Raw genomic sequence first — 18,169 nt, forward strand, 5'->3', positions numbered from 1 at the left:
TGATCCTCAGATCTCAGCCTCCTAAGTAGCTAGGATTTGAGGAGAGAGTCACCAGTGCCTGTGTGTATTTTACTTTTTACCCCACTCCAGTTCAGATGTTTCCCTTATAATGCCATTGAAAAATATACTCCCTAAACTCATCAGTTATGTCTATATTGATAATTCTTTGCACCCACTTGTCTTCTCAATAGCATTTGGTATTTTTATTTCCACACTACCTCTGTGAAGTTCCCTTCTTTCCCTTGCTTCTTAAGTTACAATCTCTACTGAGTTTCTCCCAATGTTTATGTTTGTCTTTCATCAGTTTTCATTATAGATTTCTCTTACTATATTTAATCCTCATTTATTCTAGATATTTATAGAGACATTCCTTGTTCTTTGTATTATTAGATACTGGGGACACACTATGACTAAAAACAAATTGTTTCCACTTTCTTGAAACTTTCATTTTAACTAAGAGTTGGCCATATGCGTCAGGTGATCTAGGAAGACTTTCCCAAGAGAAGATGATACAAGTGAAGTCAGAGTGCTGAGTAGGATGTGATGAAGTGAGAAGAGAATGAAAGAATAATTTGTGCAGAAGGAATGAATCAATAAAAGCTTTGCATCATGAGAAGGAAAGTAAGGTGCAGGATTAAGATGCAGACATTGCTAGAGATTCTCCCACAGAGACCATTGAAATGTTTTTTTTTTTTAAAATTCCACTTTATTTATTTTTCTGAACTTCAAAACTTGTGCAGAGGGGTTACTATTAAATGTGACCATCCAGTGTTTTCTGTTCAGAGTCACCTATTCCATCATTCTCCATCCCATCTGCTTCTTCTTCCCAGACTCATTTCCCATTTCCTTTATCATATATGTACATTGAGTATTTTTGCTGTATTTGTTCCCTGCTCCCCCACCTACTATCCTCTTACATTCTTCTCTCATCTTCTTCCTTTTATTTATTTATTTGTTTGTTTGTTTGTTTATTTATTTGCCAATCCTGGGGCCTAATCTCTGGGTCTGAGCACTGTCCCTGGCTTCTTTTTGCTCAAGGCTAGCACTCTACCACTTGAGCCACAGCGTCACTTCCCACTTTTTCTCTATATTTGGTGCTGAGAAATTGAACCCAGAGCTTCATGCATGCTAGACAAGCACTCTGCCACTAGGCTACATTCCCAGCCCACTCTCAACTCCTTATACACATTTGTCAGACTGTTCAACAGGTTTACTCCACTGAGATTCACTCTTGTACACACCATATTTTAGTCAACTAAGTTGTATATATAAGAATATGCCTCTGCCTGTGATTATATGGGAGGTTGTATTTTGGGTCTAAGATTCACTTCACTCAGTGTGACTTTTTGTTTTAAGTGGTTGAGAGAGGGATGTGATCAGATATGCATTTCTGGCTACAGTCTAGAGAGCAAGTGGAAGATATAAGATGAAGTCATATGACAAAGGTGATTATAGTAGTCTAGCCCATAGATGGATATTGTTTGTTTGTAGTCTCATAGTAGAAACTGCGAGTGCAAAGTTTTGTACTAGATATGAGGAAAAAGGAAAAGGAAAATTTCAAATGAATTTAAAGGTTCATCCTTAGTAATCTGCATATCAATGAATGAGAGATCTAGACAGGCTACAAGATTAGTATTAGTATAGGAAAATGGACACTACTTCCTATAACCTCATGCTTGTAGTTTGGAGTAAGGAAGATAAATGGATTCCCAACTGGTAATGTGCCATGTACCCCGAAAGAAAGAAGTAAATTTGACTCCTTAAATTGAAAAATATCACAATAAGATGATAAGTTTAGCGTCCAAAATCTACAGTGTCAACCTCAATATTGATGTTACTTTCAGTAAGTGCTTTACAGGACTTGGCTCTAAACATTTTGATTGATATTAAACTTAAAATAATTCAAAGTAACTTAATTACAAAAAGTAATTCCCAGAACTTGCCCTCCTCTCTAAATTATACCCTTCATTGTTAAGGAGTTAAGAAATTTCAACCATAGAGCTGGGCACTGGTGGCTATTGCCTGTAATCCTAGGTACTTAGGAGGCTGAGATCTGAGGATTGTAGTTCTAAGCCAGCAAGAACAGGAAAGACTGTGAGAATCTTAGCTCCAATTAACCACAGCAAACTGGAAGTGGAGTAGTAACTCAAAGTGGTAGAGCACTAGCCTTAAGCAAAAAGAGCTCAGGGACAGTGCCCAGGCCCTGAGTGCAAGACCTACATCTGAAAAAAAAATCTCCCATATTTCATCTACTTCAGTCACTACTAACTGCTATCCTAGGAAAATTTATTTCCCATTTTATTCCTTCAATTTAGTTACTGTTGTCAAGACTGTAGTTCTTTTATATTATATACATTTTCATAGCCATCGTACTGAAGAATATTTTCTCATTGAATGCGGGACATTTTTGTTTGTTTTTGTCAATATCAGAGTTTGAACTCAGGGCTTTGCACTTGGTAGGCTGATATTCTAGCACTTGAGCCACCACTCCATCCCTGAGTTTTGCTAGTTATTGATGGAGGCTACCAGACTTTTCCATATGGTCTACCTTAAAACCACCATCCTCCAGCTCTTAGCCTCCTGAGTAACAGGGATTACAGGCTTGAGCTACTAGCATGGTGGTAATGAATAACTTAATTCCTGCTGCTGCTGCTGCTGCTGCTGCTGCTGCTGCTGCTGCTGGTTGTGTGTGTGTGTACATGCACGTGTTCTGCCAAGGATCAAATCCAGTACATCTCCAGTATTATGGAAACATCCTACCATTGAGTTACACCCTCTCCCATCCCAGTACTTTTGAAATGAAAGCATGGATTTAACTTGCAAGAAAGAATATAAAAACACTAAAGCAGTGTGAAACAGAGTGTAAAAGATCTTGGAGTGGTAGAATTTGAGTTTGTCCTCTTTTACATATTATTCATTGAATGATGACCAAGACACTTTTATGTAAGAGGAAGCATTTGGTTTAGATGATTGTAAAAGTTTCATTCAACTTTGACAACATAGAATCAGGATTTAGTATCACTGACTACTAGAATAGGACCATAGAAGTGAGACTTTCCCCTTACTGTTGGAACCCTAGCATATAATAAAACTACCCAACAGCAAACAAAATTGATGACTTATAATATCAAAATAATCTGGCATGAGTGAGTCTGATGAGAAATCCAAGATAAACACATACTCCATGGTGATGGTCTTCAGTAAAGGATGATACAAGAGAGCTCAGTGCATCTACAATTACAGAATAGCACTTTCTTCAATGATAGGATGACTTAAAATATAATTTTTAATCATCAAATGTAACTTTCTGGACATATCCAAAAGAACTAGCACATTCTCAAGATGAAAGGAAATGTGCAGGAAGCTCTTGTATTAGTATCTTTCTCTTCCTTCCTACCCAATGAGATGTCAAGGATAAATTTGGGGATATTTTTCACAATTCAGATGTATTTGACAACTTTGTCACTGGTAGCACAAGACCAACCAATGTGAAACAATGACTGAAGTTGACAACATTATTGAAAGCATTCTGGTTTCAATACGTCTTTTTTTTCTATCATCTATTTATCCATCTATCCTCAACACTCCTTTCCTGATTTAAGGCAGGAAATGGGATCCTGTAAGATGTTTAGGTCATAGGTGATGATGTTTTCGTCCTCAGGCTCAATCTCATTCTCTGTTGAATGGACCAAGTTGCTAAAATAATCTGTGTTAGAACCACATTTTGAACTTTGAAAACAGTATAGAAAGTTTTTTGATAACAAAGTCTTATAAGTGATGACAAAGAGTACTATTTGACAACAGACCTATTTTTTCTGCAAAATAAAATGTAACAACCTCTAGTTTTCATGATAAGAAATCAGTTATTTTTGTTCTAGTCCTGTGGCTTGAATTCAGGGCCTGGGTGCTGTCTCTGAGATTTTTGCTCAAGGCTACCACTCTACCACTTGAACTATCGCTCTAATTCTGTGGTTAATTGGAGATACGAATCTCATAGATTTTCCTTCCCATGATTTTCCTTTTATACACTAAACAATATCCCTTGGAAGTAGTGTTTAAATTTTTTTTACAAAATTTTAGAACTAAGATTTATTCCTTACTCGGCTTAGATTCTTATTTGGTGTTCTAAGCTAAAAGATTTTTCTGTCCTTTCACATGCATTAATTAGAAATGACTAAAGAAGTTAAGGAGCAATAGAGAGTATACTAAATGTCTTCCACAATGTCAAAAGAGCATATATGAATTCAATTTATCAGTGGGCGTGACCTAGATTCATGAGAGAAGAGACACTATTAGTTAAATTAGAAAGACAATATCAGACACTTCCTTTAGGTGCATGTAAATATGCTCATGTAATGCTAAGATTAAATATATTCTCTGGCAGTAGGGTTTGTGGTAAGGAAGCAAAATGTTCTATGCTTTCAAAAGTGATAGGTAAACTAAAAAATAAACTGTATAAGGAAAAAAAATCCTTTAACTTGGTTTCACTTTTGCAAAGATGAGGCCAAGACAGTGATTTATTGGGAGACCTTTAGAACAGGCAATTGATTGATCCTTCCTGAGGCTAATAAAAAATAAATTGTGCTCACTTATTCTTTGTTATATACTGATAATAAAGAGAGCCTCACTCTCCCCCTCATTCTTTTGATCTAGATAACAGAGAGAAACCCATGGCATTGACATGAAATGATGCCCAGGGGTGGAGGTATGTAGAGTGCTGAGGAAGCTCTTCTGTATGGCTGGAAATGTTAGGAAGAAGTGTAGGCAACAGAAGAGTTTCTTAAGAAGCTGTCTGCCCATACTTTCTAAAAGGAATACCTGCTTCCCTACACTGAATCAGGTTGCTTTAAGGTCTTCTTTGTTAAATTCCTTGTAAGATATATCTGAGATTTCAAGCCAGGTATTGGTGGCTTATACCTGTAATCTTAGTTATTCAAGAGACTGAGACTTAGAGGAGGAGGATCAGAGTTTGAAGCTAACTCAGCTTCCCCACCCCTCAAAATCCCCAAAGATTCTATTTCTGAAATAATCAGCACAAAGCCAGGTCAGAGGCATGGCTCAAATGCTAGCTCTGAGCAAGAAAACTGAGGAACTGTGAGGGCCCTTAAGTTCAAGCCTCAGTACCAACACACACACACACACACACACGCGCGCGCGCGCGCGCGCGCTCCTGTATCTTGCTATAGCTCATATTTTTGGTTTCAAAACAAGATCATTCTATGTAGCCCAGATTGGCATAGAACTTGAGATCCTCCTGCCTCAGTCTCCTGAGTGCTGGGGTTAAGGGCATGCACCTTGTTCATTATTATACGAAATATATTCCGACAATTTCATTGCAGTCTGTAGCTGCTTCTCTTACGTTCTTCATTATACCTAACAGCTTATCTATAGTACTTTCATTAGAATAAGCTGAGAAGAGAGTGTCCTTTGGTTCCTGTTTTTGAGGGCTGCTTTTGTCCTCTACCAACTTGGATGTGATATCCACTTGGATCTAAGGCTCATCCGAACTTAGTTGAAATCACTTTTGAGCTTCTAAGACATGCATGAGCATCTTAGTTTGAGACTGAACCCCTAGAGGTTATGCACTCATAAGCCTAAGGATTGGCTGAGGAGTGGCTGTCTGCAGAGTGAGTAGGTGGGTGTAGGTGGAGTTTAGCCTTATGGCATGAGTTTCTACATGCCGAATGTGTGTGGGTGTCGGGGGCTATTTCTGTTCCTTGTGGAATAAAAACAAGGCAAGGAGAAAAGAAGGGGTCCAGACCCAATCCAGAGAATATATATCTCCATTTGGGGTAGGAGGACAAATCTATTATTTCTTTCTAGCTTAATTTATAACTTACAATTTTTAGTGTTGCTTGGCCTACCAGAGTGCCTTATTTCAATATAGGCAGTTAAATGTGAATTGGTTTACAGTCTGTAAACTATGAAAGTGTTAGAATTTTTTGTAATTATTAAATATTCAGGAATATCTGTATATATAAAGAGTACTTAGGAGCTGCAAATAGTATTTTAATGAATTTATTGCACAATTCATTTACTATATAAATATCTGAATATATAACAAGTACATCATATAAATCTAAATAACTGTGTGCAAAGAGTACAGAGATTATAATTCTTCAGGTTTCATGAAAATCAATGAGGCTCTTTTAAAATACTGTCACAGATATCTCAAGAAGGATGCTTGGAGTGGAGAGCACAGTAGTAGAGTATGTGCTTAGCATGCACAGGGACCTGTGTTCAATCCCCAGCACTAATAAGAAAAATAGAAATACATCAAGAATCTTGGCATCTAGCTTAGATTTCTAAATAACTACCAAGAACTCATTTCTTTGGTTGTATTCTACCTGGCATCAATTGAAATAATCTTTAGTTTGTGTAATGAGTCTATTGGCATTGGGTCCACAAAATTACATATATGCACTTGCTTCTCTGACTCACTAGTAATTCTAGTGTTTTTTCCTTCTCTTGGAGGGAAATAAAAAGCTCTTGGATGCTCTTCCTGGGAAAATAAGAAGTGGAACATACTCTAGCATAGAACTCATCCCCAAAAGCCAAGAAAGTAAATCCAAACCTAAGATTTTCCCCATTAGGCATATCTCACATGGCTGAGGGGCATTGAGATCATTTTTTGCTGTAAGCTTTTTAAAAATTGCTCAGAGGCCTATGCCTCTGATCACTTGTGACTACAAATGGTTTGTCTATAAGCTACATTTATTAGACAGCAACTAAACATATTTCTTTTTGTTCCAGTTCTAGGGCTTGAACTCTTGGTCTGGGCACCGTTCCTAAGCTTTTGTGCTCCAGATTAGCATTCTACCACTTGAGCCACAGTTCTACTTTCAGCTTTTTGGTGGTTAATTGGAGATAAGAGTCTCACAGACTTTTCTGCCAGGACTGGCTTCAAAACATGATCCTCGGGGCTGGGGATATAGCCTAGTGGCAAGAGTGCCTGCCTCGGATACACGAGGCCCTAGGTTGGATTTCCCAGCACCACATATACAGAAAACGGCCAGAAGCGGCGCTGTGGCTCAAGTGGCAGAGTGCTAGCCTTGAGCGGGAAGAAGCCAGGGACAGTGCTCAGGCCCTGAGTCCAAGGCCCAGGACTGGCAAAAAAAAAACCAAAAAAACAAAAAACAAAAAAAAACATGATCCTCGGATCTCAGTCTCTCAAGTAGGTAGTATTCCAGGCATGAGCTGCCCAAGACCAGCTTATTACTATTTTAAAAATATTTTATTTCAGTCAAATCTGTAACAGATGAAATGTAATCATGTGCTCGCTTTGGCAGCACATATACTAAAATTGGAACGATACAGAGAAGATTAGCATGGCCCCTGCGCAAGGATGACACGCAAATTCGTGAAGTGTTCCATATTTTCCTACTTTCAACGTCCCATGTGTATCTGTAGCTTCTATTATTGATGATGTTCTTGTATCACCTTCCTGCGGTTGTACCTACACTATCTCTGTAATCTTATCTGAGTATATTGGAAATCGTGTATACTGGTATTGGAACTAGGAAATTGAAAGGGAATACCAAATTTGACGGACATAGGGTAAAAAAAGACAAACAACTACAAAAGCAATACTTGCAAAACTGTTTGGTGTAAGTGAACTGAACACCTCCGGGGGGGGGGGAGGGAAAGGGGCAGGAGGGAGGGGGGTATGAGGGACAAGGTAACAAACAGTACAAGAAATGTATCCAATGCCTAACGTATGAAACTGTAACCTCTCTGTACATCAGTTTGATAATAAAAATTTGAAAAAAAAAAGAAATGTAATCATGATGGAGATAGGAATATAATGATATTATTTTGGCAGTTAAAGACCATTATATCAAAATCATTCCTAAAACACCGAAACAATTACAAGCCTTTAATCAGAATGACTCCTATCAGAGTTAAGGTTCATAGTGGCATTAGGTGAAGAACAATTCACAGGAAAGAAAACTTTATGGTTACAGATGCAAGTAACTAGAAGATTTGTCTTCCTGGTTTGGCTTTGAAGCTCAATTCTCAAATCTCAGCTTCCAGAATAGCTGAGATTACAGGCATGAGCCACCAGCGCATGGCAACATTTGTCAACTTTGATGTGGCAATTATATGGCGTCATTACACTTGCATTGTTGTACAACCATCACTACTTTCATTTCCAAAATTTTCCATTTCACACTAGTAAAACTCTATAGGTTAAAAAACGCTCCCAATCTCTTCTTCCCCCAGCCCTTGGAAGTGTCCTCATACTTTCAGTCTCTATGAATGTGACTATTTTATGTATCTAGTATAGGTGGGACATTCACTTTCTCCTTTGGCTAATTTAAATTTTCTAGAGTACATGGGGATTTTCTCCTGAGGTTTAACATATGATTATTGAAACATTGTGCACATAACAGTATAGGTTATATGGATTCTGCTTCAAAGTGGGACTTGGGCACTTCAGCAAACTGGCAAAAAGGAACATTTATAGAGAAAGCAATCTTCTTTTGTGGTATTTTTTGTGTGATAATGTTACCCAGCTGACTCAAGTAAGTTAATGTACCTCCTGAAGTGTCCAACTTACTACGAGTGAGTAACTGAGAAACTGGAGAGTGAAGAGCCCAGAGCCCAGTATCAGTTGTCAGTATTTCGGCAGCAAATTATATTTCTTGCTTATGCAAGTCCTGTAATACCAATGAATCTTTCTCTTCAGAAGAATTATAGCTTAGAAGATGAACAGACTGAGTTAGAAGTTGGATATTTATTTTTTGAGCTCTGTGTTTAGTCCTCACAAAATACCTTCATTGGATAGCATGTGCATATCCTACCTTTCAGATCTAGTCATTTGTCAGTAATGACTCTTGTGTTGTGATCATATCATTACCTTAATGGCTATTTCTTAGTATTAGCAGGGAAAAGAATAAAGAACCTGCCTCCTGAGTTGTTCAAATTGGGACTCTTGTCCTGACTTTCTGCTAATTTCCCTGAAAAAATTGTTAATTATTTAAATTATAGTACCCCACCCAATAAAGGATCCTTGAGATTATAGGAAGCAAATATCAAAACTGATGAGCTAATACAATACCGGTTAGCAGTCCCTATAAAGAAAAGAGGGCAGGGACTTGAGTAAACCTGGAATGAAGATGGGGAAAATTTGCTACAAAACACCGTATGAAAATATACTTAATATTGAACTTATAACTAAATTACATAGTCAAAGATTAATTTACAAAAGAAAATAAGGAAGAGCAATTGATCTTTCTTAAAGAAAATTGGGCAAAAATCTGGAACATGGGCTGGGGATATGGCCTAGTGGCAAGAGAGCTTGCCTGGTATACATGAGGCCCTGGGTTCAATTCCCCAGCACCACATATACAGAAAAAAAAAAAAACGGCCAGAAGTGGCGCTGTGGCGCAAGTGGCAGAGTGCAAGCCTTTAGCAAAAGGAAGCCAGGGACAGTGCTCAGGCCCTGAGTTCAAGGCCCAGGACTGGCCAAAAAAAAATCTGGAACAGGTGCTTGATTAGAAAAGATTACCAACTGAGTGATAGAGATACGAAAACATGCGTAACATCACGTCACTAGAAAATGCAACTTAACGCCATAGTATGGTGCCACCTCTAAACTATACTGGTTAAACTGAGTAAAGGAAACAATATGTGCTGGTGAGGATGAGAAATAACTGGGATTCTCAAACATTCTAGGTGAGAGTATGGAATGTTTCCACCATTTTAGAAAATGGACAGGGTCTCCTAACATGAGTACACATATCTCCAGTGAGCCAGCAATTTCACGTCTAGGCAAATATTAAAGATAAATGATATCTATCTGCAGCAGAGACATGTTCTAGAATGTTCACAGAAGCTTTGTTTATAATTCCTCCAAAGTAGAAAGTATGCAAGAGCATGCCACTAGCATTAAATGGATATATACATTGTGGAGCAGTCATATAATTGAACACCTTACATTAATGAGAAAGAACAATCTTTACTGTATGTGAGAAGAAAAGGATTGGCTGAATCTCACAGAGCAATCTAGATATAGGATAAACATACTTTAACTCAGTTAATATTAAGTCAAAAGACAGAAAAAAACCCAACCAACAGACTCATAGTTCTGTAAGAATCTTGCTTTCCACCTTTTTGGTAGTAATCCAGGTTCTGTTTCCATGATTCTGTTCATCTTATAAAGATGCACTAAGTTTTGGTATTGTATACTTTTCTAGGTATAAATTATTCTTCTAACTCAACAGCATCTTAGAATTTTGTGATCCAGGAACTGAGGGGTTACTTTAACTGTAGCAAAGTGAATTTTTCAAAGCAACCCACAGTTTTCCAAAGCCAAAGAACATACAGTTATAGAGTATGACAAATATCACTTTCTGTTTGGAGCATCAACTATAACTCAAGATCCAGTCAGAGCTCAATGAACTGTGAATACGATTTCACAGGATTGTGGCAAAGTTGCTTGTAGAAGCCCATAAGCATAAATCCACAGGTTTATTGCTCAATAAGTGCCTACTTCATCATCCAGTGAAATGATCCCCGTTAGGCTGGTTTTGAAAAGCAAACTTTAAAAAAGAGAAGGAGGGGTTTGAAACTCAGCTTGCCAAAATTGAGATAGCAGCTATTAAAAGGTCAACATTTTGGAACAGACAATACTTGTAAAGTGGAAGTTCCCATTGAAACAGAAAATTTAAGTCCTCAACTTCATGGGATTTTCATTAGTACCCAAGACTACCTAAAGACTCCTGAATTATTGGCAGGGACATTGAAACTCAGAACTTAGATCCCGAAGAGATTTTCTTACACTTTAACATGCCCAGGGAGAAATAATGGCTTGAATGCTCCATATGTATTATGCTCAGCCAACCACACCGAAAGCAAAAGGGAAGCTGTCAGGTTCAGTGGAAACACAGAGCATATGTTGTTCTCATTTTCATTGTTTCCAACATTGTGTTTCCCAATGAATAAGCAGTTGGGGCAGAAATGTTGACAGAAACATGATTAAGTGGTCAGAGGTTTGCCAGGATTGGCAATACAATACCACAATGTGTCCAAAATTTGGTCATCACTAACCACATGTGCCTATTTAAATGCAAATTAAATTTGAAAATTCATATTTTTCACTAGCATTAGCCATGTGTTGGTTACCATATTGGATAGTTCAGACTTCCTCCTGCAAAAAGTTGCAGTGGATAACATTGCTTTAGACTAGGAGTCAAGAATCAAAATCTTTTAGGTGTAACCCAGCTTGCTTTCATAAATAAAGTTTTATGAAGCTAGAATCCAATCCATACCTGTAATCTTAGCTACTCAGGAGGCTGAGATCTGAAAGATCTAAATTTGAAGTCAGTCCAGGCAAAAATGTCCATTCAATTCTAATGAAAGGTTGGGCTGTAGGCATGGCTCAAGTGGTAAAGTGTTAGTAGTGGTTAGTGAGCAAGCCAAGCAAAGCGGAAGCTCTGAGTTCAAACCCCAGTATGGGCAAAAACAAAGCTCATAATACTATATATTTTCACAACTCAGATTATCTGTTTATATGTTGCCTCTGGCTGCATTTACAGTAAAATGTCTATTGTGTATTAGCAATGGAGGCTGTCTGGCCACAAAATCTAGTATATTTAGTTTCTGGCCTCTTGGGGAAAAGTATGCTTGGGGAATTTTTTGATCATGTCAATTTGGAAATTGAAATTTCCAAGGACTTCGTGAAAATAGACACATTCAATTTCCTCCGACAACCACACAGACTACTCCTTTAGTCTCTACATAATCACAAGAAATGTGAGTTAAAGAACTTCTAGGACCCTAAAAGACCTGTTTGGTTACAAACAGGAATTGACAATAGGGGGGAAGAAATTCAGGTCCATCGTGCACCTATCTAGTATCTAAGATTGTTCTTGTTGCTGAAGGAAGAAGGGATAATACTGGGGCTGGGGATATGGCCTAATGGCAAGAGTGCCTGCCTCGTATACATGAGGGCCTGGGTTCGATTCCCCAGCACCACATATACAGAAAACGGCCAGAAGTGGCGCTGTGGCTCAAGTGGCAGAGTGCTAGCCTTGAGCAAAAGGAAGCCAGGGACAGTGCTCAGGCCCTGAGTCCAAGCCCCAGGACTGGCCAAAAAAAAAAAAAAAAAAAAAAAAAAAGAAGGAATAATACTAACCTGGCCTGATTGGGCTTGAGAAAGAAGAAGACAAAGCAAATCATTTGCCTATTGACTTCAGCTATATGCTAATTTGAGTGCTTAAAGGCTTGTTCCTTTCAAAGCACATACATTTCTCCATGAAATTTGTGGAGATGAGACCTTTCTGTAAGCATAATGCTGGAATGTCTCTTCTAACCAAGGCATTGAAGCCAAAGGTATTATGAGTCCTAGTTTAGTATCCTTGGGAAGTAGATGAAGAGTCTGAATGTGGTGACAAGTATTTTTGCTCACATACTCCTGGTAGCTTTATAGGAAAAGAGAGGTAGACATAAGACAATAGATAAACACTTGCCATCCCTGATTTTTCTATGTGATGCTCTGCACCACTCTGGGAGTTAGTTCTTTGTCCTTTTCAAAGTTTAAATTTACTTTCATTCTCAACTTCATCAGGTTGCCAACCTATTCATGATCCAAGTCTACCTACGTCCTTGAAGAAGTCCTGCTGGTCCCATAATTTTAGTCAGTTGCATACTTATATGGATTTTTCCTTGGAGGATATGCTTGCATATTGTGTCTATGTGGTAGAGAGGTCTTACATAACTTACAGAACAAGGAGCCTGAAACCACCAATCCATTCCTAACCCAGAGCTCAGCCATGTCCTCTATAGCCCTTCTTTCCTTCTCTAGCCAAAGAAAACCCAAGCATATTTCCATTAGGGATTCTGACCAGCAAGGGCATTTTCCTCAAAGAATACAAATGTCCCTGGGCAAAGCCTGACTATATTTTTTGAATGGAGAAAGGAAACATGAAAGTGTACATTTTAAAATTTATTTATAAAGAAAAAAGCAACATACAGTCATTGCTCAGTGAATTATCCTTTTGGGGGATTATGCTTTCCAGTGGCATAGTTTAGGATGGAGATGAGGATCGCAGATATTTATGAAAGGATCAACTTTTTTTTTTTTTTTTTTTTTTTTGGCCAGTCCTGGGCCTTGGACTCAGGGCCTGAGCACTGTCCCTGGCTTCTTCCCGCTCAAGGCTAGCACTCTGCCCCTTGAGCCACAGCGCCGCTTCTGGCCGTTTTCTGTATATGTGGTGCTGGGGAATCGAACCTAGGGCCTCGTGTATCCGAGGCAGGCACTCTTGCCACTAGGCTATATCCCCAGCCCTATGAAAGGATCAACTTTTGAAGGGCAGGGGACAAAGCCTGAGTGGAGAGGAAGGTGACCTATGTACATCAGTCTAGTAAGGAGCTCTTTACTGAGTATTGTTTATTGGAACTGAATGAGAGATGACTGAGATTCTTATAGCACTGTCTTGCTCTGTCACCATGAAGTCTGCTCTGGAAAATGTGTGACCTTCAGTGAGGCAGGTCCTGTCAGCTGAGGAGGACCCTGAAAGTGCTGCCATTTAGAGGCTACTTGCTAAGCATACTCCCTACAGCTGGGTAGCAAGCCTAGTGGGCAACCTGAGGAGGTACATTTCTATAGCAACCCAAACTCTGCTGCAGAAAGATGAATAGTTCTGCTCCATCAGCTAGTCATAGTTTATAAATTCGCAGTAATTTCTATATTTTAAAAGATTTTTCATATAGTATTCCATTTTAATCCTTACATGTAAAACAAGTATCCTTACCACCATTTCCCAGATGAGAATACAAGACTTATAAATGACCATTGACTTGGAGTTAAATGGCAAGAATAGGCTTCAGTTAGTATGAGCATTGTGGGCTAAATCTTGCTCAATATCTTTTTTTTTAACTAAATAAAGTTTTATTGTGTCAGAGTTCTCCAGGGGAATAGAACCAATAGAAGATATATAACTGTAAGAGGAGATTTAATATATTGGACCACATGATCAGAGGATAGCTAGTTCCACAATGGCTGTCTTCAGTCTGAGCTGGCAAGAACATTAGTAACTAAGTAGTCCAAGAAGCTGGGCGTCTCAGAACAAGAAGAACCAATGATGTAGTCTTGAGCAGAGGCTAATGGCCTGAGAGCTCCCTGGAGAGTCACTTACAAGCATGCATTCAATGGCTAAGAATGTGTTGTCCAATGGGAGCAGTGGGAAAAAAAGTACCCATTCATGAAGAGTGTAGCCCACATGTACGAGTTTCCTTGTTCCTGTGTGTTTTATTCCCTCGGGGCCACTAGTCATTCAGAGTGTGTCTTACCCACTCAGTTCTCTGACTTCCATACCATTGACCTCTGGAAACTTGGGCACACCCAGGAATGTGCTTTGCCATTTTTTTCAGACATGGCTCAATCCAATTGAGTTGTCAACTGAGATTAACTAAGGCATATTGGGACTCACTTTATTGATTTATGTGGTGACTCTGTGGGGTTGAGTAGTTCTGAAGAAGACTGATCTATAATGCTAAAGTGTTTAATACTTGGCCCCTGTCCCAACTTTTCTACTATTCCACACAGCCCTTTAACTGTAAAATATGAGTAAGAAGAGATCTCAGACTCACATGTCAGCAGGAACCAGAAGTAAAGAACAGAAGTGACACCAAAGATGATATAGTTGGACAAATCTACATTGTGTCAAGGCTCGGATAGTCATCAACTGAAGGGGACATGTCTGTCCAAATGGAATACTTCCATGTAGATCTCCAGGTTAGGTAATAACTGGGGTTTTCTCTTCAGCAAGACACACATCATTTAAAAAAATAAGGTATGTGTTTGAATGTGAAATGTAAGGCATGTATGAGTCAAGTGGAAATAAAAAACCAACTAACTATGAGGGTTCATGGTAGTATATCTGTAGGCTATTTTCATTACCTCATTATATGGAGCTTCTGAGAAGTACACACAATTCGTTGTTCAACAAAAAAATGAAAATCATCCCTGAAAGTTGAGATGTTCGCAAATGAAATAAATAGCATATAGAGCATATGAACAAGATATGTACAGAGAGTATATAAACAATGGCCAGACAGGGCCAGAGAGGCAAAGACACTGTGCAACAAGAAAGAGACTACACGCAACTCCTCCCTCTACTGGCTAAAATGTGCTTCTTCCATGATGACAGTTCTCTGTTCTAATTCTCCTTCTTAGGTATATGATATTAAAATACCTAATTACTGAGTGTTTCCTGCTTTTGGAAGCCTATAACCCAGTCTCTACTTCCTTAAACTCCTTAGACTCATCTAGCAGGAGCTCTAATCTTCATGATCCTCTGACACGCATTCTTGCAAGCTACAGTAAGTTCATTAACCTTGGCTACACTTGGATCTGTGGCTGTGAGTTGGGATGAAACATAATGTCTTCAAATGGTTGTTATTTGAGATTGGCTTTGAGAAATTGTGTAACTAGCGAAAATGTATGGGAAAACAGATATATCATAAGGCTTAAGCACAAAGTGAAAAGAGCATAGGATTAGTTACAGGACAATGAGCTCCATGGTTTGCCAATAACTTAAGATAAGCAGAGGATAATACATAGGATAATACAGAAAAGCAGAAAGATAGGGGGCAGATTTGTCTGCCTAGTGAAGCCAATAAGCCATAGGTTTGTCCCGAAAGTTTTTGAAAAGAGAAGGGGATGTTATACATTAAGCCACTGGAATTTCTTTGAATATTCCTGAAGGCAAATCCACAGAGAAGTACATTCTGAACACTGAAAAAAAACTGCATTTGGAACTCTGCAAAGCACCAGCAACAGCAGCAACTTGGCATAACTAAAAAAAAAAAAACAACACAGAGGTCCAACCACTACTAATAATTGAAAATTTCCTCTTTTGATTTGTGTTGTTTTGGTGTGCCCCAGAATAGCAGTTTAGAATGTTTAATTGGTTTTCCTCTACTCAATTTTATTAAGCTGTCCTGAGCTCTTGAGTCGGCCAACTTAGCATTTTTTTTTAAAGCTGAGCTTGCTTTCTCCAGAAGGTTTTTCTCCGGTTTATTCAGCCTAAGTTCTCATATCTGATTCTGAACACTCACCAGCTGCTGGGCATGCAGGAAAAAAAAGAAAGAAAAATCTCAGTAATTGTATCTGAAGTTTTCTATTTTGCCTCAGAATATATCCAGCTCAAAGAAAAACAGTATGAACAAGTTTCTCTCTGCTGTTGGACAATATGCCCAATAATTAACTTGTTGTGAGTGCTTGAGGGTATCACAGCCTCTCCCAGCATGGCATAAGAGAAAAAAATTCCAGGCAGGATCTCAGAGGAACTAGCTATGTCTCTGTTCTGCCATTGACCACCTGTGTGATCATGGGTGTAAGGATCATGATAATTGACATCCAATATGTATTTCTTCCCAATATTTACTAATATTTACTCCAAATCAACTTTGACTGTGCACTAGAATCATCACTGTCACTTGATAACATTTCATATAACATTTAATTATGCTTAAGCAGGACAGAGAATATCTGGTCTAAGCCAATCACTGTTAATGAGTATTGAGTTAATTGTACCATGGGTGGTGAGTTGTCAATGAGGTTTAATAACACAAATGATGGTAATTGTTTTTCAGTTCTTTTAATTAGCCTATATTAAGTGTATGAAATAATGATTTTTATTTTCATATATTCATATTCATATATAGATTTTAGTTTCATATATTCATACATTTAGGTTTTTTTTTCCCCCAGATCTGAGGACCGAACTCGGGGCCTTGCACCAGGCAGGCGCTCTTCCGCTGAGCCAAATCCCCAGCCCCATATTCATACTTTTATTATAATGCTAAGTGAAATGAACTCCATGTTATGGAAACGATTGTTATATCACAGTTGTAACTACTTTCAATGTCCCATGTGTATATGTAGCTTCTATTATTGATGATGTTCTTGTATCACCTTCCTGTGGTTGTACCTACACTATCTCTGTAATCTTATCTGAGTATATTGGAAACCGTGTATACTGGTATTACAACTAGGAAATTGAAAGGGAATACCAAAATTGAGAGACACGGGGTAAAAAAAGACAAACAACTACAAAAGCAATACTTGCAAAACTGTTTGGTGTAAGTGAACTGAACACCTCAGGGGGTGGAAGGGAAAGGGGGAAGGAGGGAGGGGGTATGAGGGACAAGGTAACAAACAGTACAAGAAATGTATCCAATGCCTAACGTATGAAACTGTAACCTCTCTGTACATCAGTTTGATAATAAAAATTTGAAAAAAAACAAAACAAAAAGCAAAACAAAAAAAATAAACTAAGGGGCTTACACTTGCTAGGCAGACAGGCATTCTATCAATTGAGTCACATCATTTTCCCTGTACATCATTTTTCCCCTTAGTTATTTACATTTTGGATAGAGCTTTGTGGTTTGGCAGTATAGTCCCCCACCGTCTTCAACTTGATGGTCGAGAATGTGGTCTCACTAATTTTTTGCCCAGACATAACTCTGATCCTCGTGAGTAGTTGGGATAGCACTCATGAGTCACTGTGCCTGGCCTGCATTGGGTAATAACAGCCTTATCTGATACTTAGTACATAATAAGCAATCCCCAGACGGAGTGCTTTTAAACTAAATTCACTTATTGATCTCACAATTCTATGGATCGTATATGAGGTTCTTCTAGAGTGGCCTTCAGGTATCGATGACTGGCTGAAGAGTGAGTAAGTTTTGGATAATCTACCTTGCTTATGTAACTGTAACCCCTCTGTACATCACTTTTACAATAGATAAATACATAAGAAGATAACCTCATTTATATGTTTGGTGGTTTCTAGGGGAACATAAGCAGTGTATCTTTCCTCTACAGCAGGCTACCCTGGGGCTACATCATATGACATCAGTATTCAAGAAACATGTGTTTTTCAAGTCTTGGATTGTGTCATATCCAGTATTAGCCAAAGAAAGTCACATAGCAGAGCCAAAGAAGTAGAACCAAGAAGGCTTGAATAACTATTGTAATAATCTGCTATTTGCCAGAAAATCTCCTAAACACTTTATGAACAACAATTCATTTAATCCCTATAAAAACTGAATGAAGTAGGAAAAGTATAGTTATTCTTTTTTTAATTGTTCTAGAAAATATATAGTTCTAGAAGCACAAAACTGTCAAGTAACTTGTCTAAGGAAGGTAACCCAGACA

The 18,169-nt window shown here is 38.4% G+C and overlaps 1 protein-coding gene and 1 non-coding gene across 2 annotated transcripts in view; both read left to right on the plus strand.

Annotated features, from left to right (window-relative positions):
* The window catches only part of LOC125343209 (zinc finger protein 501-like), a 91,860-nt gene that overhangs the window by 17,968 nt on the left and 55,723 nt on the right, over positions 1-18,169 (plus strand). The gene's annotated exons all lie outside the window — the stretch shown is intronic.
* Positions 7,274-7,380, plus strand: LOC125344465. Its single transcript, XR_007209562.1, has one exon. It is a non-coding gene; the product is annotated as a U6 spliceosomal RNA (small nuclear RNA).

This window comes from Perognathus longimembris, chromosome 28 (assembly GCF_023159225.1).
Source record: "Perognathus longimembris pacificus isolate PPM17 chromosome 28, ASM2315922v1, whole genome shotgun sequence".
Classification (NCBI taxonomy): domain Eukaryota; kingdom Metazoa; phylum Chordata; class Mammalia; order Rodentia; family Heteromyidae; genus Perognathus; species Perognathus longimembris.